This window comes from Rhinichthys klamathensis, unplaced genomic scaffold (genome assembly GCF_029890125.1).
Source record: "Rhinichthys klamathensis goyatoka isolate OS25496 unplaced genomic scaffold, OSU_Roscu_1.1 h1tg000009l_1, whole genome shotgun sequence".
NCBI classification, from domain to species: Eukaryota; Metazoa; Chordata; class Actinopteri; order Cypriniformes; family Leuciscidae; genus Rhinichthys; species Rhinichthys klamathensis.
Genome location: NW_026606562.1, coordinates 5,632,827 through 5,652,569, shown reverse-complemented (window position 1 = coordinate 5,652,569; position 19,743 = coordinate 5,632,827). Strand labels below are relative to the sequence as shown.

General features: G+C 40.6%; 1 pseudogene; it reads right to left on the bottom strand.

Annotated features, from left to right (window-relative positions):
- Positions 1–8,917: 8,917 nt before the first annotated feature.
- The window catches only part of LOC130094638 (interferon-induced very large GTPase 1-like), a 32,993-nt pseudogene continuing 22,167 nt past the window's right edge, over positions 8,918–19,743 (bottom strand).

Below are 19,743 nucleotides of genomic sequence, written 5' to 3'. Positions count from 1 at the left end.
CACAGTGGTGGAGTTTATTGATCAGAATCAGACACAATGGCAGATTATTATCATCATATCTGGACTGATGAACGGGCTTCTCCTCATTGTGCTGATCGGTGAGTGACTGTTCTTTAAGAAAAACTAAATTAGGAAATGAAATATATTAGTGTGTGGTGCATTATGTAACAATATAAAGATGATGCTTCTATATTTTATTATTTTGTTTGTGTCTCCATATATACTGTTACAATTTAAGGATTTTGAATCTGAATTCACTGTTTCATTTTTAGTTTTTGCAGTTAGAAAAACAGAATGGCTGGAAAAAAACATTTATAATGCAGATTTACTGCTGACAAAAGTTATGTATCAGCCTCAGGACCCAAACCAGTCAGGTACATTATATGAAATCATTCATATCAATACTAAAATGAATGAGTGTAAGTCTTGATAATCATGTAAAATTGCTGATGACCTTTTATTCCAAAAATCTAAAGTAGCCTTTTGTTTGGATTCATTCTGGTTGAACTGCAGCTGAAATGCTAATATTGTTTTCTCAATATTGTTTTCAGGATGCTGAGAGGGAGTTTATGAGCTGCATAAAATATTCAGCATCCAAATGCAGCAACTGTACGTGTGACTATAAGACATGTTCATAAAATATCATGTGCTTTACATTGTGCATCATGTCAAGATTATATTGTTTTACAGTGTAATATCAGGAGTATTGGAGAGAGACTGAGGCTGTTTTTTACTTTTACACCAATAAAATAGTTGAAAATTGATTATAAAGTCAGTTTCTTTATGTGCAAAAACCTTAAAGTCTTGGCTATTGAACGTTTCTATTGGCTGGGAAAAAATGACTTTATGAACTCAATCACACATTAAGCATCATTGTCAGATTCATTGATAAAGGGTTTTTCATTCATTTTGATGTTTAGTTGTTAGTTCAGTCAGAATATAATGTAAATAAAAATGTAAATATGGGATTGTAGTGTACAATAAATCAAATGCAAAAAAATAAAGTTGTTCTTTAAAAATGCCCTGGCATGAGTAATGGACCATTATTATAATAATATTTTATTATATTATTATATTTTTTATGACTTCTTGTTTTCAGAAAAAAAGATACAGGCTACAGCATGTGGTTAAACTCAACTGAAGCACAAACCAAAACCAGAAACATGTTCCAGTTTGGTCAGTTCACAACCAGTGATAAACAGAGTCTGTCACCTTTGTCTAGAGTTGAGGTTTAACTGTGAATCGAGTGTTTTTCCAATGCCTTTATGTGTTTGTGTATCTCAGTTCTCACAGTTGTCTAAACCTCAAGTGGAAACAGCAGCATTGCTTTTTCTGCGTTAATGTCCTAGAGATTGACAAGTGTTTTAATGCATGGAAATCACCTTCACACTAGATACTGTTATATCACTGTGAACGTCCAACAGTTAATGGACTGCAACTGCCATGGCCGCTTTAAATGAATCTAGAGTCATTCTCAGAGGATTTGAAAAAAAGAAATAAATGCTGTTTAACCTTTTTCATATACAAATAAGAAACTATTTTACAAATCATAAGGAAAGGTAAATAATTAAGAAAGCCCCAACTAATGTGGAACAGTATTTCATTGCTATAAAGAAACGACACCCAACACATAAAAAACATGTCGCACATATACAGCAGATTACTGCTTGATTCAACAGATAATACGTTCATAAAGACAAAGTGGGAGTTTGAAATGAATGATCATATAGAGGATGAGACTTGGGTAAACATATGCACAGGATGTCATAAGGGCATCAACAGTCATAACTGGAAAGAGTTTGACTGGAAAACGAAAATCAGGTTTTTTAGAACACCACAGGTGATATCAAAATTTGTGGATAATCCAGAAGCAGAGAAATGTTGGAGGGAGTGTGGGAAAATACAGACTGATCTCATGAAATGGCGTATGTATGACACGCCAATTCGTATTTCCATTTTTGGCGTGCTATCAACACGCATAATCGCTTTTCAGCGTGTTTATCAACGCCTTTGACTTAACGTTATATTACTGTATTATGCATATATAAATATATGACCTACCCCAACCCCGTCCCTAAACCTACCCGTCACTGGGGTTAATACCATTTATGAGTCTTCTCCTACCATCCTAGGAAAAGAAATATCGCTCCACAGATGTAGATATAGATTTTGCTTCGTTTCGCTCGGACATTTAACGGCGTACACATACACGCGGAATCACTCGGACATTTAATGGCGTAGACATACACGCAAAAGATTTCGGCGTGGACATACACGCGGATATTTCAAAATGCGTATAGATAACACGCCACTTGAATTGAAAGTGGCGTGTATGTTTACGCTAAGTCATGATGTCATGTTGGAAAATAGGAGACCACACACACATATTTTGGGAATGTCCAAAATTATTTACATTTTGGCAAGGGGTTAAGGATGAGATTATGAAAATTATGCATGTAGATCTCCCTTTTCCTCCCTTTTATTTTTTGCTTGAAGGAATACCCCAAGACTTTTGTAGTCAAAACCAGAGATATATTCTGCATGTCCTCCGAAAAACCATTACAATTATTGGATGAAGCCACACCCACCAAAAATGAGTCAATGGAGAGAAAAACTGATATCTATTTATAGAATGGAACATGACTGCCCAACTCCAACTGAAACTGGACACTTTTATACACTGGTGGAGACCTATTAGTATATACATTGAGGCATTGAGGGTGAACTGATTGGTGTGCAACTTTAAATTATTCCCTGTTGTATAAAAAAAGAGGAACATATATATATATTTTTTCTCTCTTCTTTTTTCGTTTTACTATATAGTGTTTTATGTATTTTTTGTATTTTCTTTTTTTTATTTTATTTGGGCCACTGTGGTTGTCAAGGAATGTTTAGTTAGTTGTTGTAATTTGTTAAAATGTATAAGAATAAAGTAAAAAAAGGGGGGAAAAAAAAATGCTTTTACATAGAAGTGGAACACCCGCTTTGAAGGTAAACGCAGGCGTTCATGGTTGCAAGCCATTTAATGGACAGACTGAACTGATGAAACCTGCTGTCACAATCCTGGTTCTGTGTCTTTTGTTTTGTATGGACTTTTTATGTTGAAATTTTGTATGGACTTTTTATGTTTTTCGGTTACCGTCAATAGTTACACCTGCCATTAATTATCTCTGATTTCAGTCTTGTTTGGTGAGTCATTGTTTGAATGTATTTATATATTCAGTCAGGGTTAGCCCAGATGGTCTGGTCTTTGCCTTTCATGTACCTTGAATCTTGTTCTTGTTTCCTAGTCTGGATTAATTCCCTGGTTTCCTGGTTTTTAGAATTTTTGTACTTTTGTCCATGACATTAAATTTGGGAATGCATTTAGATCCTTTCTCTCTGCCTCGTCCCTTTGCCATAATTGTGATACCTGCAATAGTGAGGTAAAGTCCAATTCATTTCCGCAAACCGGTTCTTTCATACAGTCCGTTGCAATGAACCGGTTCAAAAACCCGATTAATCTGTTCCTTACGTCATCACACAATGATGTCACTACTCATTTCTTTTCTAACAACTCAGTGTCATGTTATATCAAGGAAACATTCAAATAAAGCGTATTGAAACGTTCAAATAAAAAGTTATTTGTGTGAACGCATATTGCTGATTATTGCATTTCATTCGTTTAAGTTAATGGTGTTTGTGGTCACAGTTTAATTCGCAGATCCTTTATGTCGGATACAACTGAAAAATCAGGATATGAAGGGTGGAATGCTTTGAAACACCTCCATGCTCACAGGATTGGAGGGTTCTGGGAGAAACAGCTTGGAGGATGGCATCGAGCGATGTGGAGAGGAGGGGGTTTAACAGGTGGGTTACGGCAATATTAGCCCTGAATAATAAGAGGTAAGAGGTACTGAGTTGGGTATTGATCCGCCTCCGGAGCCAGCAGCCTGAGCCATGGGAGGTGGTTCCAGGGAGACGGCATTCGGCATTGCGGTAAAGAGAGAATATGATTCCGAGAATTTGGGGAGTGACCAGGCTTGCCAAAGGGCTATTGCTTCGTCCCTGTGCTCGAGAAGCGCCAACAGATCGGTATTCTTTTGGAAGATTCTCCTGGTGCTGGTGGTTCTACAGCGTGAGTGCAGTGGTGATCGCGAGCTTTAGGCTCTCAACTGCTGTTTTAACAGCAAGCAAATTTACGTGTTTGTGTGTGTGTTGACGGCTGGTTGAGGGCGGAAAAGTGAGTGCTTCACTGTTTTCAGTTTGCTGAATTCAGTGTTGCCACAGTCATTCCCTGTGTGCTCCAGCACTGGTGACGGGTCCCATTTCTGAAAGAGCAACACGGGTGAGTTTTGTGTCTTTTTCAAGATGCCATTCCATCCGTGCGTTTCTGGGTACGGTAGGGCTCTGTCCCCCTCTGATGGTCACAGGAGTTGTATCACGTGTCTGGGCTTAAAACACACTGAAGCAGCTCTTGTGGATGAGTCATGTTCTCATTGCGGGAATATGACCGTCTCTGTGCTAAGGTCGAGACTAGCCTTCATTCGCGAAGCTGGAGTCCCCATCCCCAGGCCCCGCTCTACTGTCTCTTCTGGGTTACCTTCCCAGAAAATACCTGGAGTGCGGTCTGGGCTGGGTGACTTAAGGATTACGGTGAGGGGTAATCCGCCCGGCAAAGCCCCGTGTACGCCGCTCCGGTACCTTTATTTCCTGAAGTGCATGAGGAGTTGACGAGGGCATGGGTGGCACCTTTCTCTTCCAGAAATCACCTGAGTAGCTCCTCTCTCCTCACTACCATTGACGGGGGAGTGGTGAAAGGTTATGAGGCTATCCCTCCAGTGGAGCGGTCTGTTGCGATGCAGCTGTGTCCAGCGGCTGCTACCTCATGGAAGGGGGATCCTCGTCTCCCTACTAAGGCCTGTAAGTTCTTGTCCGTTCTCACGGGCAAGGCTTACAAAGCCTGTGGGCAAGCCGCTTCCTCTCTGCATGCTAGGCGTTGCTTCAGGTTCACCAGGCCCAGGCACTCATGAACATGCATGAGGGTAGCCCAGACTGTGAGCTCACGGATGAGCTCCGCACTGCAACCGACCTCGCCCTCCGGGGCACGAAGGTTGCAGGTCTTGCGATGTCCACTGGTGGTCCAGGAGCGCATCACTGGCTCATCCTGGCGGACATGAAAGAAGCGGACAAGGTTCGATTCCTGGACTCCCATTTCCCAGGTTGGGCTGTTCGGCGACGCGGTTGAGAACTTTGCCCAGCAGTTCTCGGCCGCCCAGAAGCAGACGGAGGCCATCCGGCACATCCTGCCCCGATGACCTGCTGCTGCCTCCACCCTGCAATCGGGGGCCCGCCTGCAGCCGCCTCTGCTCCCGCTGGACCATCACAGCAGAAGTGGCGCCCCGCCCGCCCGCTTCAGGCACTGCCAAGCCAGGTGGCAAGCGACAGCGAAAGCGTTAAACCTGAGGCGGGCCACCCAGGGATGGAGGAAATGCTCTTGGAGATGGTCACCGGCCGCTCCTTTCACTCGTAAGAGGACAGAGTGAAGTTTTTGTTTTTGTGTGTGTGTTGTACCGCCGTTGGTTCCCATAAAAGCGGTAGCCAGCGATACCCACATTTTCAAATAAAGAGCAATTTCTCCCTTCCTGGGCCCCAAGAGGGCTAGTTGGCAGGGTGTGTGACCCTGCAAAGCCTTGCACCCTTCACCTCCCTCTTGTTCGCCTGCCGGCACCTGGATGCGGTTTGAGGACCCGGTCATCCGCCTTATCACACATCCCCTGCCGCTCAGTGAAGTCAGGTAAGTGCTGCACTGCACACTCAGACCCTCCTTCGGGCCACCTCTGGGCCTCTCGAGTTGGGTCCCTGTTCTCCACCTCACTGCCCCACCTTGGGTATGTCTGTGGTCTCTTTGGCCCCTGGTATGGTGTGTGTAAGCCTCAAGTGCTTCCTACCGCTCCACTTGGCCCTGAGTTGACCAGCAGACTTGGCTTGTGATTCATTTCGTTTTGCTTCCGCCCTGGCTCAGTGATATTCTTCACACCTATGTGTTGAGCGCTGCTCCTGTCCTGTGTGCGCACATCGTTGTCCTACTGGCTAAGGACATGATGTAGCCCCTTCCTCAGCCAATATGAAGACCGGTTTCTTTTAACCCGTACTTCATTGTACCCTAGATATGTGTTGGGTTATGGCCATCTTGGCACTGTGTCAATTGAAAAGGGCCCTTTTTCGAAAGCCTGCGTTCAATTTAGGGATGCACCGAATCCAGGATTCGGATTCGGATTCGGCTGAATATTGGGCTTTTTAACGGGGTTCGGTTTCTGCCGAACCTCAGAATTTTTTTCCACCGAACCGAACCCTAGGCTTGCACTACGCGCGCTACGTCGAAGTCACCGATCAGTGAATGACATCAAAGTACCGCGTGAACGAATAGAGAGCAGACGGGCTCCTTATGCTTTTGAATTGCTCTCGCGGTACTTTGATGTCATAAACTGATCTGTCTGTGCAGTGCCGGTTCAAGTCGAACAAGCCTGTAGTGTAACGCGTTGTGTCAGGAAGAAAAATAGGGATAGCTCACAGCTAAAGTTATTGCAGAGGCCAGACAGACTCATGGAGGCGATTGGCATCTCACAACTCGCACTTTATTCCACAATCGAACTTGTGTAACTGTCTGTCACACGTTCTACCGTCCACAGCGTTACTTAACAAAATAAGATAAAAATGAGCATCAAACAGAAATAACCCGCATACATGGGCATGTGTTCGAGGCGCACGGCACATACAATACGGACTGCAGACAGTTCAACAGGGAGCGCGGAGTTCTTAAAGGGGCCACACCTTATTTCCACTCGTTACTGTAGGAGGACCGTTCGAATGCAGTAGGCTGTGAGAAAGTGAAATTAGTACTCGTGAGCAGAAAAAGTGTTGTTTGGCAGTACTTTCAGTCAAAAGAAGGCAATTCAAGTCGAGCTACATGTTCAATTTGCAATGCCGATTTGTCTCATGGTGGCAAGGACTCTAAACAATAGCACCAGAGAAACGTGGGCGCCGTCATCTTTAGAATATTGTCTTTGAACTTCCGTTTTTGCGGTCGCTCTGTATATTTCTATGGCATCGCTGTCCAGGAGTAATTAGCTGGTGAAGTGGATTTTCTTATTGTAGAGTTAACAAAAGTTATCATGAGCATTGTAATGTTTATCATAAGCATTGTAAAGCAGATGTCTTAACAAATGTCGACCGGGAATTTTTTTACGAGCATTTCATTCATACCTATGCAAGATCGCTGTGAAAACACAGACCGGAAGTCAAAAGACAACGAGCGCAGCGCTGAAAAGGGGCGGGGCTACATAAGGTCAGGCTACACAATATCGCCGCTGTTCAAATGCATAATGTTGCTTATTCTTTTTTTTTTTTTTTTTTTTTTTAAGTTATAAAAGTAAAAGTAGTGTTTATTATTTACAGTAATAAAATAAAATGAAAAATCCACTTTGTTTACTTCATTAATGTGTTTACTGTGTTAATGGACTGAGGATGAGAATAGGATTCGGTATTCGGTTTCGGCAGAATCTTAACCAGTGGATTCGGTATTCGGCCGAACCCCACAAATCTGGATTCGGTGCATCCCTAGTTCAATTACTACACAGAGATGCATTTTCAAATGCTCCATCCCCAAGGTTGGCCTGCAGCGTTCGACAGCGTTGCGTCGAGCGTACGAAGTATCAGTACAAGTCCTACACTTCGAGTGCTCCATAGCCAGTTGGGTCTTCAGGTCAACTTGGAGAGAGTAATCTCGCCCACGGGCTCAAGAAGAGTGTGTTAGGCTAATGCTAGAAGTAAGAAAGGGTCCCACTGAACATTTTTCAGAGGCTCCTGGGGCAGATGGCAGACGCAGCCGCTTGGCTTCCACAACTTGCCAGTTGTGTTTCTGTCTGAGCGGACATCCCTTGGACAGACACTGGCTCTCAGCTGACCCCGGGGGCCCGCAGAAAAGCGTTCCCTAGTGAGCCTTCTAAGAAAGCGGCTATGCAATTCATTATCGCTTGGCGGTGCTCAAGTTCAGTGATTTCATCACACTCAGGTGTTGAGCAGAAATGCTCCTGAAGCTCAGTGAATTATCACACTTAGGTGTTGAGCAGAGATGCTCCTGAAGCTCAGTGAGCTTCACATCTAGTGTTGAGCAGTGCTCCTGTCTTGTGCGCGCATATCGCTTGCACCTACTGTGCTAAGTCATGAGTGGAACAGGCCTTGATAGTTGCCCCTTATTGGCCCAACCAGACCTAGTTCCCTCGACAGCCTTCCTGACTTCCCCTGAATACATTTCAAGGACGGGGCATGATGGCACCCACGTTCAAAAAACTGGACGGGGAGGTTCAGGTGGCTACCACAAGGTTATGTGGTAGTGACCATCACGTCTGCAAGCACCCCCTTTAAGAAAAAAAGTTGTGCTTCGCTAAATTAGAAGTGGAACCTATTCGTTGATTGAGTCTTCTCTCCGTGAAGAGATCCTGAGAGTGTTTGGTCATTTCAGTGCTCTCTTTCCTGCAAGTTGGCTTGGAGTAGGCTGTTCCTTCATCCTCAATAAATGACGATCATCATTGCAGAAGCATGGGAAGCACGTTCTGATCATCAGGTTCCTGAGAGAGCAAGGGTCATCCCTGCGCCCCTCTTTATCCTTTTGGGCCTATCTCTGGTGCTACTGCACTGCAGAGACCACCCCTGAGCCACTGCAGGCAGTGAGTTAAAAATTCTGTTTTTACAGTTCTCCTGCTCGCATGGCCTCTACTAGAGGGTAGGGACTTGATCGCTTTGAAGTTAGAAAAGTGAAATCATAATCAACCACCCCGTTAAACAAGATAAATGGTGTAAGCCTAATTTCACGATAAGAGTCATCAAATCAACACATTTTCTACATTGTGTAAAAATTACAATTAAATTTCATTGATTCAATCATTTAATTTTATTTATTTTAATTTGCACATATAAATGAATATACAACAGTGAACAAATTACATTCTAGAACAATTCTCAGTGAAGATACACTGATGGTACTTTATCAAGTCATTGAACTTTTCAAATATCCCAGTGCACGATGCAGACACGAAATGTTATTATTTTAGTTTTGTTACCATTTACTCAATAATGTTCTTAGCTTCTGTTATACTCAGTACACCCTTAATATTTATCAATTTCCTGAGGAAGTTTCCATACTCTAAATACGGGAACACAATATTAGATACAGTCACCCACCTATATTTTATTCACTCATAAAATACAATACTTTTAATCTCTTATAAATGAACAAACATTCATATTTTTGTTTAATCCTTGATAATAGCTTAATAGCTAACATACCTATTTCTGAACTACTTTCTACTGTATCATATTGAATGTAATTTATAGGAAGAAAAAAACCCAGAAGATACTAGACAGAAAAGCCTAAATTTCAGAAACTCATTTCAAACTGTGGTCTATGAATTAGAGACCTGCACATGGCTCATTTTCATTTGTCATTAGATGTAATCATCCAAACTCTCGATAGCTTGCTCTTTTGAGTATTGGCTCCATCCGTATGAAATGTCATCCCACCTGTGGAATGTTTTCTCAAAGTATTCTTCCAGATCTTTCTGAAATCTGCACACAAACCACTTCCAGTATGGCAGCTCAGAGAAGTCAGGGGTGATGTTCCACTCTGCATAAACATGCCCTGCATTTCTGTATTCTCTACATGGAATCCACTGACCTGTATAGAACATTTTACCAGTTCTCACTAATGTTGTGCAAAAATCTGCACTGAGACACTCTGTTTCCTCATAACAACATCCACTGAGTCCATCCACCCGATGGAAAGGAACACTGTGATCTTCAGTATGGTTTTCTACAGTGTTAGTGCAAGTGGCTGCACAGAACGGACACTGAACCCAGCAGCACTGACAGAGATGATCAGTCAGAATCTCATCGGGTCTGTCCTTGTGTTCCAGATTTTCTGGAAATGTCTCTTTGCTGAATTTATGTTGTATTTCAGATGATACTGAACCAAGTTCTTTGCTTATCACATCTTCTAGAAGATTGAAATCATCAACACCATCATGACTCACTCCACTGAGGTCCTTTAAAGAGAATATCAGCACATCTGAAAGCTGCAGTGTGAAGTAATTTAGCCACTTCTGAACATCTCTGTTGGTCGTGTTGACCCGTGTAGTCGCTCTGTGAGCCGCTGCCATGATCTTCTGTTGCAGGAGTTCAATGTTCTCCTTCATCTTGGGCCGAACACTGACTTTGAAGTTATCAGTTATGTACCGATTGACTTCATCTTTGATGAAACTCTTGAAGTGATCTTTGAGACTGTAAATGTAGGTAATGTATTTGTGAAAATCCTCCTCTTCTGCCAGAGTCTTGAGGATGTGTTTTTCTAGTTTAGATCTGTTTCCATTTAACGATTCACAGTTTATCTTAATTTCATTAGTCAAATCTCTGGCAATGTCTTTGTAGACACTCTTTTGAATGGGCTCTTTCAGTTTCTGACAGATGATCTCACCAAAAATGGCAGCTGATGTTGCACCTTGACAGTATTTCTGGAAAATACTGTAGTACTCTTTGCTCTTCTTTTCAAAGTAGAAAACAGGATCGTTGGCTTCCCTGAACTTTCTGTGCTGGTCAGTGATTACCTTGTTTTCTCTCTTAGAGATGGAAATGACCAAATCCATGTAAAATTCCTTTGTAAACACAAAGTCCCTGGAGCCTTGCTCATAATCTTCTACTCTGGCTTTGATATATTCTACGAGTTCTTGGATGTAGGTTTTGTTGTAGCCCATCTTTGCAATGTTATACAACATGATTGTTTTGTCTGCTTGCTCAGCAATCTCATTGACTAGGGTTCTAATTTGGGTTTCAACCTGAAACTTCTGATTAGCTGATCCGAAGGCATTTGTAACAAATCCTGTAATTCCACTTGATTTCTTTAACTGTATATAATCTGAATAACGCTGCACAGAGAAAACATCCCTGCTCTTCTTCCAGGTGTTGACAGGGACACTTTTATAGTTACTGAGGAATTGTTTCACGTCTTTTAATACATCAATGGTTTTGATGGGAGGAGTTTCTGTGGTAATCTTCTTGACACACTCTTTCCAAAACTTTCCAAACTCTTTTTTCAGGATTGTTTCATCATTGGCTTTGTCTTTGAGTTTTAAGGCGAGTTCTTTGCTCTTTTCCAAGAGGGTATTTTCGTAACGTGTCCTCTGAGCATCAATCTTTTTCTTCATATCTCGCTGCTGAAGAATCTCATTTAATTTCCTTATTGTTTCTTTCCCAATGTTTTCCTGAAGCTCTTTGATTTTGATGTCAAATGATGCTTTCCACTGTATCAGTATATCTTTATCTTTGTCTTTCTCAAAGAATTCTGACATTGATTTTTCTACTTCTTCACTTTTCACTTTTAGTTTTCCTTGTAGATCACTTTCTGAAACCTCATTAATGGTTTCATTTTCGATGTTGTTGTAGAGTTTGTTCTCTATTTCCAGCATGGTTCTGCGAAGACTCCAAGACCACTTGCTGTATTCTGTCTCCAGTTTTCGGTATGTTGCGATTTCTAGAGCATTTTTGAAGCTGAATACAAATCGTTCATTCAGTAAAGCCTCCCAGAGATCATTAATACGAACTTTTAATTGTGTCAACTCTAACCCATCTGATTTTGAGGCATGGTCAAAAAATGTTGTCTTTAGCTCTTGGATGTTCTCACAGTATGATGGGTTTGGTGGTGCCATCGGTGGGCTGCCCTCCCACAGCTGTGCAAAATATTTCACATCCTTCTGTATATCAAAAGTAATGATATCATTGAAACACTCTGCAACATAGACTTAATCTTTAGCAGCGAGTTTTGTCATCTCATCCAGTGTCTCCTGCAGCCGTCTCCTTCCATCCATATTCTTCTCTCCAGCTGTGATGTCTGAAACGTTCTGATGGACAAACATGCAGCTGGGATTCAGTCTGACCTTCTTCATCCTCATGAAGGCCTGAACAACGATCTGAAGAATGTCCTGCAGCTCGGATGGACTTTCTCCAAAGATATTGATCAATGTCATATTACCAAGACCAACAACAAATGTGGCCATTTCATTGTCTTGATGTCTTGTTGACCTTCCAGACAGTTCTAGAGCACGAAGCCCCTCAGTATCAACAACCAGAATATAGTCAAACTTCAGCTGTTCTTTCATCTTCATCTCCTCTGACACTCTGATCAGCTGCATGAAAGCTCCTCTGGTGCACCTGCCAGCGCTGACAGCAAACTGCAGTCCAAACATGGCGTTCAGCATAGTGGATTTCCCTGAGCTCTGAATCCCTAAAACTGACAGCACAAAGACTCTCTTGTCTCCCAGTTTCTTGATGAGTTCATGTAGAACAGCAGTAACCCAGACCAAAGGAACATGAGCGGCATCTCCATCCATCAACTCCAGTGGAAATCCAGAGATCATCATGTCTGCTGCAAGACTCGGAAGAGAAGTAAAATTACACGGCAGGCCTTCCTTGTTACTATTCACTGATTTACATGATTCATAGATCTGACCGATCTCCCTCAGGATGTGCTCCAAGCCAAAGGTTGCAGCTTGAAGTTCTTTTGATATGCTATCAAGTTCTGTGTGTTCACTGTTCATCTGTTGCCCAGCTCTAACTTTTGACCATTTTTCATTATACTTGTAATGTAGAGCAGAAAGGTCAACTGAGGTATATTCATCCAGGAGGATTGCGAGCCATTTCAGAAAAAATGTCTTCTCATTTGGAGATTGTGAATTAATTTTTGTAATAAACAAATTCATGAACTCACCAATGTTCAGCTCATGCTGCTGCTTACGGATTTTCTTCATTTCTTGTTTCTGTTTTATTTCCATGTCTGTTTCATTCCCCTGAGATCGATGTAGTTCTTTGTTCTTTTCACACCACTGATGCCACAGTTCGCCCTGACAGGGCAGAAATGATTCTTTAATTTTTGTCAGATTTTTATCCTTCAGTAAACCCATCATGTGCTGTGCTGCTTCTTTCCCTCTCCTGCAGTCATTGTCATGATCCTCATCTACTCTGATACCCGAGTGTTTGGACACATCTTCAATCCTGAAAATAAAATATGGTTCTGACGATGAGGATGAGAGACATTGATTTATAGTTTGTATGAGTTCTTCAGATACATCTGATTGGTTTCTGTTATTAAGTCCAATTTTGTATTTCCCTTTGTTGATTTTAGTTAGACTATATTCATCCTCAGTACAAAGACAAATGAGTGGCTTTCTGTCCTTGTACAGGTTTTGGATCTTTACTGCATTCTTGTCATTCTTGTCAAGTCGTGGTAGGATAACAACATTGACTGAGGCCATTTCAGTGAGGATCTGCAGCTGTTTCTCATGGTCTCCTGCATCACCGTGTAGATTACAGAACGCAACACATTGAGTAAAATTATCTGTGTCTTTCCCAGATGGGCAGTACCAGGCGATCTCCACCACTCCATCCATCAGTACTCTGGTGTTGCTGCTGCCTGTGCAGTTCCTGTGGAAGAATGTGTTGTGTTTCTCATTAATCAGACTGTTCATCAGCTGAGATTTGGATGAGGACAATGAGCCAAACCTAAAGAAAGAAACCATGCATGTTTCTGCCTTCCAGACTGGTTGGATTTTACTGATGATTTCATTGTGCGTATTCCTCATCTTCCAGCTCTTGTTGATTTGTCTGAATGTCCAGAGAGGAAACTCAATCTCTTGTGTGAATGGATCAGGAACAAGCAGAGGCAGAGCGTACTGACACTGAGACAGTTTAGTCACCATCAGCTGCTTTAGGAAACCATCAGCACAATGAAACACGGCCATCTGGACATCCATCGGGTGAATAGCAGCTTTTCTGTTGGTTTCATCAGGAAACGGAGATATTTCGCTGTATAAATCGGCATCACCCTCATCGTCAGATAAATCATTGTTTATTTGTTGTCTGTCATTCTGTGAATCTATAGTTTTAATGTATCTTGCTCTGTAGTTCATCATCAGCAGTTTTTTTAGGAAAGTCTGAATCAGGTCCTCCTCAGCACAAGACTCACAAGACTCTAATGAATGTTTAGTTAGTTGAAGAACATCTGCAGCTATTAGTTGAAAGGGATGCTTTTTATCAAGATGAAGCCTGTGAAATAGATGCTCTACTTTATCCCCCTTTCCGTTTCCTCTTTGATCCAATCTTGCACCATCTATTGATCGCTTCTCTCCCTGAAAAATATACAGCACAAGGCAGTTAGCTTAAAACAATTTACAATTAACTGAAATAAGGATGAACCTTACCCATCAAGCAATAGCCGTCATTTCACCATCTAGGTTAACTATAGACCCAATATAGTCCGGCTATGAGTAACCCACTTCTATCCAAAATAACCTTGAATTTGGTTACATGTCATTTTTTGCCAAAATAACTTGCAAGATGTATGATATTTCATCATGTAAGCAAAGTCAACAGTGATTACAAGGTGTTTGGTTTAATTTCTTTGACATTTATCTAATTGATGACTTGTCTATTCTTGGGCGTTTGTTTAGATGTCTATTAAATTTTCAATGACAGCCCAAATTTTGCCTCCTTTAAGCCTAAAGGTCAGGGCTTTGTTTGGACAGCTATTAGACGTCTTTTAAATGCAAAATTGCTTGCTGGGTTGGATCTTAGTACAACCAGTAGCTGTTGGAAAGAAACCTTCATTCTCATTAGCAAACTGTGTACACATGATTAGCTGTCTTTGGAAAGTAGTGCACATGACAGATAAAATGTGCAAAACCATATATTTAAGATGTATATGTTAGTGTTTTTATAAAAGCAAAATATCTGAAAGTTTTGCTGAGAAAATGTGACTCTTTGCAGTACAGTCATCAGTAAATATATAAATAACTCCAAAACCATAAAAGGTCAAGGGAAACTATCATAAGGAAGGAATGATAATAAGCAACCACACTCTGTAAGCTGTATGTCTACATTCATGGAATTATTTCTAACTCCCTGCTCCTGTTCTATTCTGTACACTAACTCAACACTTACCCCATGTCTCTCTCTTGTCTCTGTTGTCGAGGTGTAGTCCATACTCTTTTCAATAATTGTGGTTTGATCTTGTGACAGAACAGAAAATGTGACAGAAATATTAAAATAGATAAGATAATTTTGTGGTTTCTAATTGATTGTGTTAGTTCAGTTCAGGTGTGTTTCAAATAATTGTCTAGATAGTTTCTCTCTTTGTCTGCAGTGTACTGCAGAGTGCTTGATTCCTGCTTCCTGCAAGTGACCGAGCTACACAGCGTATAACATTAAGTTAGACTTATAGTCTCAATTTAACAAAACATACCACCAACATATTTGAGTCTATGATACTAGCAGTTTCTTTTTTGTTGTAGCCTTTTTTGGTTTAATTATCTCCAGGTGTTTTCTGTATATTTTGTTCCTTTGTGTTTTTAAAGCCTTTTTACTGTGTAACATGTTCGTCTGGTCAAGTCTGTTAATTGATTGTGGAAGTTTTTGGTTTTCTTTGTTTTTGATTCAATTGTTTTTATTTAATTTAAATCTGCATTTAGCTTGAATCTCAGCTTGACTGATTACCTGTTACAAGTACAAGTAAATCATGAATAGGAGTGTCAGAGTCAGGGGCAAATAAACATGTCAGAAAGCCAACATAATGTCAATGAAACCAAATCTGTGTTCTTACCACTTGTGTTCCTGTCTTGCACATCTTCTCTCTTTCTTAACGCAGTGTTGTACATCTCTCTAGTGTAGCACTGCTGGTTATTCTCAATAAACAGATGCTCAACTCTGCTCATCAGGTCTCTCATCTCTGACTGTTTGGTCATGTTCTTGCTGCAGGTGTGATATCTTCCACCGCATTTCTTCAGCAGCCGCTCCAGAGCAGAGTTTTCCTTCAGATCGTCTATTATAGAGTCAGACTCTTCTTCGCTCTCATAGGTGAAGAGAATCATCACAAACTGAAGAACTCGGTCACCAAATACTCTCTGAAGCCACTCAATACCCATCTTATCAGCATCTGTTAGCTGACCCAGTCGCACAACAAAGATGAAGGAGATTATTTTATTTTCACTCACTAGTTGACCAGTGAGGGGATCCAGGTCAAGTGCAGTCTCATGTAAGCCAATCATGTTGATCACTGAGACACGACGTCCTGATATCTTCACCTGGAAAGGAACAATGCTGGATATTTCTACATTTCCAATATCTGCTTGTATTTCTCCAAGTAGAATATTGTCATGTTGAAACTGGACTGCCGCAGAGTTTCCAAATAACAAAATGGTCTGATTGTGATCTAGAATAAACAGAAGAGCCAATTCTCAGATTCAGGGCCGGCGCTCCGCACACGCACATCACGCGCTGCGCGTAGGGCACCAAGTGCTTGGGGGGGCACCAAAAAATCTGGGTCGTGAAAAATCATCACAATAGGCTACTAGTATAAATAACAAATAAAATATGTCTAAAGCATGTTAATATACAAAAGCAATACAAAAGTAATATAGGCCTAGACCAAATTAGTCGAGAAAAAGGTGAATCTCATTTTTCGTCTCCCTCTGGTGCCCCCCCCCCCTTCCCCACCTCCCAGTGGTCTGTTCGATTATGCCTCAATCAATGTCAAATTTGGCAGACACCGACCTCAGACATGGCCTCGGAAAGGCACCAAGAGTCGGGGGCGAAAAAAGGAAAAAGAATAGACAGCGGGATGATATTCGCGCGTCGCTTTGCAGGTAAGACAATGTTTTAAATAAAAATGTTAGTTTTGTAGCGCGGGCGCCCTTGCGTCGTGTATGCATGTCCAGGGGGGCGTCGCCAGTAGTGCAAATTAAATGATCCGTGGCTTTTTTAGCCCTGCATGTTGAATCTTTTATTTTAACGGGGGTCCGGGGCTTTCTCCCCCAGACATTTTTTAAACTTGGGCTGTTTAAGATGCAGTTAGTTTGTTTGAGAAGAAAAGGAAGACCGCTTAGATACGTTTTTTCGTTGTTGTTTTATGCGGATAATGCGTTCATTTTCAAGAGGTTCACAGGCCAAGGCCCAAGGGCGACATCTGTTGGTGAAACTGCAATTAGAAAAAAAAAAAAACCCCACAATCTCAGTGTTTGTATATTTTCATATTCACAGAGTTGTCAAATTATTAGGGCTGGGAAAAGATTAATCGCATACAAAATAAAAGTTTGTGTCTACATGATATGTGTGTATACTGTGTATAATTATTTTGTATATATAAATACACACACATATGCACGTATATATTTAAGAAATATTTGCATGTATATACTGTATATATTTATATATAATTTATATTATATATAAATTTAAATATTTTATATATAAATAACAAATATTTCTTAAATACATACATGCAAATGTGTATTTATATACACTACCGTTCAAAAGTTTGGGGTCAGTGAGAATTTTATTTTTATTTTTTGGAGGAAAGAAATCAATACTTTTATTTATCAAGGAATAGTTCATTTGATTGAAAGTGACAGTAAAGACATTTATAATGTTACAAAAGTCTTTTGAACTTCCTATTCATCAAAGAATCCTAAAAAAAAAAAAAAAAAACTGTACAACTGACAGACCAACAACTGTTTCAACATATGATAATAATAATAAATGTTTCTTGAGCATCAAATCCTCATATTATACTGATTTGTGAAGGATCATTTGACACTGAAGACACTGACACTGGTGATGCTGAAAATTCAGCTTTGATCACAGGAATAAATTACACTTTACTATATATTCACACAGAAAACAGCTGATTTACACTGGAATAATATTTAATACTATAACTGATTTTTGTTGTATTTTTAATCAAATAAGCGCAGCCATGGTTAGCAGAAGATAATTCTTTTAAAAGTATTTAAAATCGTACCGACCCCAAACTTTTGAACGGTAGTGTATATACAAAATAATTATACACAGTACACACACATATATCATTCATGTAGACACAAACTTTTATTTTGGATGCGATTAATCGCGATTAATCTTTTCCCAGCCCTACAAATTATGTACAGAATTATTATATTGTGCTTCATCAGACTAAGAAATTCTGAATGGTTGTTATTCCTTGGGTGGGTGAGGGGGTAAGTGGGGTGGGGGGGCGAGTGGGGTGGGGGGGCACCACCAAGCATTTGTGCTTAGGGCACCCAAATGGCTAGCGCCGGCCCTGCTCAGATTCATCAATGTGCTCCAACATAAGAACAAATCTCATTCAGTAATGTGAATAATCATATATTTTTGTTTTCTTACCCATACTGCTGAGCGATGGATCAACGGAGACAGACAGTCGAGGTGCTCCTCAAGTTTGGAGATGCTCCTTTATTCTAGTACACGCTGTTCATTATCCTGAAAAAGATAGTGTAAATTAACTTTCATAATTTTAGGTGTGCATGTATATAACATTATTTGATTGAGTTTGTGTTCACCATCTGAGTGATGAGTATCAAGTCAAAACCAAAGAGACTTGAACTCTTCCTGCTTCCAATATGCAAAGGTTTAGATCCAGTCTAACAGGTTTTGCAGTTTTCAAAAAACATAGTCTGATATCTAGTAAATCACATGGTATCTTTTCTTAGAACACCTGACTACCATGAAAGTTATTTAAATCCCATGCCGGTCATGAGCCGGGTTCGATCTCTCATTCTTTCCTGTCTTGTTTTAATTCCTCAATCTGCTTATTGGTTTACTCCTGTTTCCCCTCTCTCTGATTTATCTGATAATAGGCCTATTTCACAAAAATGGCCCCGACACCGGACGTAGGGTAAACTCTTTTCCGGTGAAAGCGCTAGCTGTTGCAGTCGGAGGACAAATGCGGAGACTAAAAGTGGTCAGTCCTGTTGCTTACCTTTTTATGTTTCAACCCAAAGAAGAAACAACCCTATTGATCACTTCACAGCTTTTCGTGTTTTGCGGGTTTTCATGGAACAACCGGGGAGAAGTTAAATCACGCCAGACGCGTGTGAAGGAGGAAGCAGATGTTGAAATGGAGTGTTGATGCCGGTTCGGGACTGATGCCCTGACAAAACATGTTTATATCGCACTTGATTGTTATCCGATGCATGTCATGCACTTTTATTTATTATTATTAACTGTTGGCAAATTAAAATTGTTTGTAGAAGTTGTTTTCTGTAACTTTCTTTCCTTTTTACCTGGGTGCGCTTTGCCTGGCCTGCTGTTTACTTGAGCAAGCAAGGGCAGCTGGGACATTTATTAAACGTGTAGAATACTTTTCAAACCGTTACACAAAGTCTTATAAATGTAGACGTTTGTGGTTTGTGATATATATATAAAAAATAAACATATTAGAATAACTTTTAAAGGTCCCCTGACATGGGGTTATTTTATTATTTATAATGTTTCCTGGGTTGCCCTTATAATGTTAGTATGTTTTTTAGATAAAAAATAGTCATAATTTAGAAATAAAAGGCCTGATTTTTCTAGCCTGATTTTAGCCTCTGATTTGAACGCTCTGTTTGAAGGGGCGTGTCTGCTGTGGGATTCAGTGTAACCGGCCACTGCTGTGATTGGCTGACATGCTTGCATATGAAATAGCTATGTATTACATGTGAAACTTTTCGAATACTCGAATACTTTTACTACAGCTATTATACGTTTTTACTATTACAGCTATCGAGATTAACGAATCGAGAGAAGTTTTTAAAGTATTTAGATCTATTCACATCACATAAAATGTTGCCGTGATGAGCATTGAGCAAGCAGACGACAGTCTGTTGA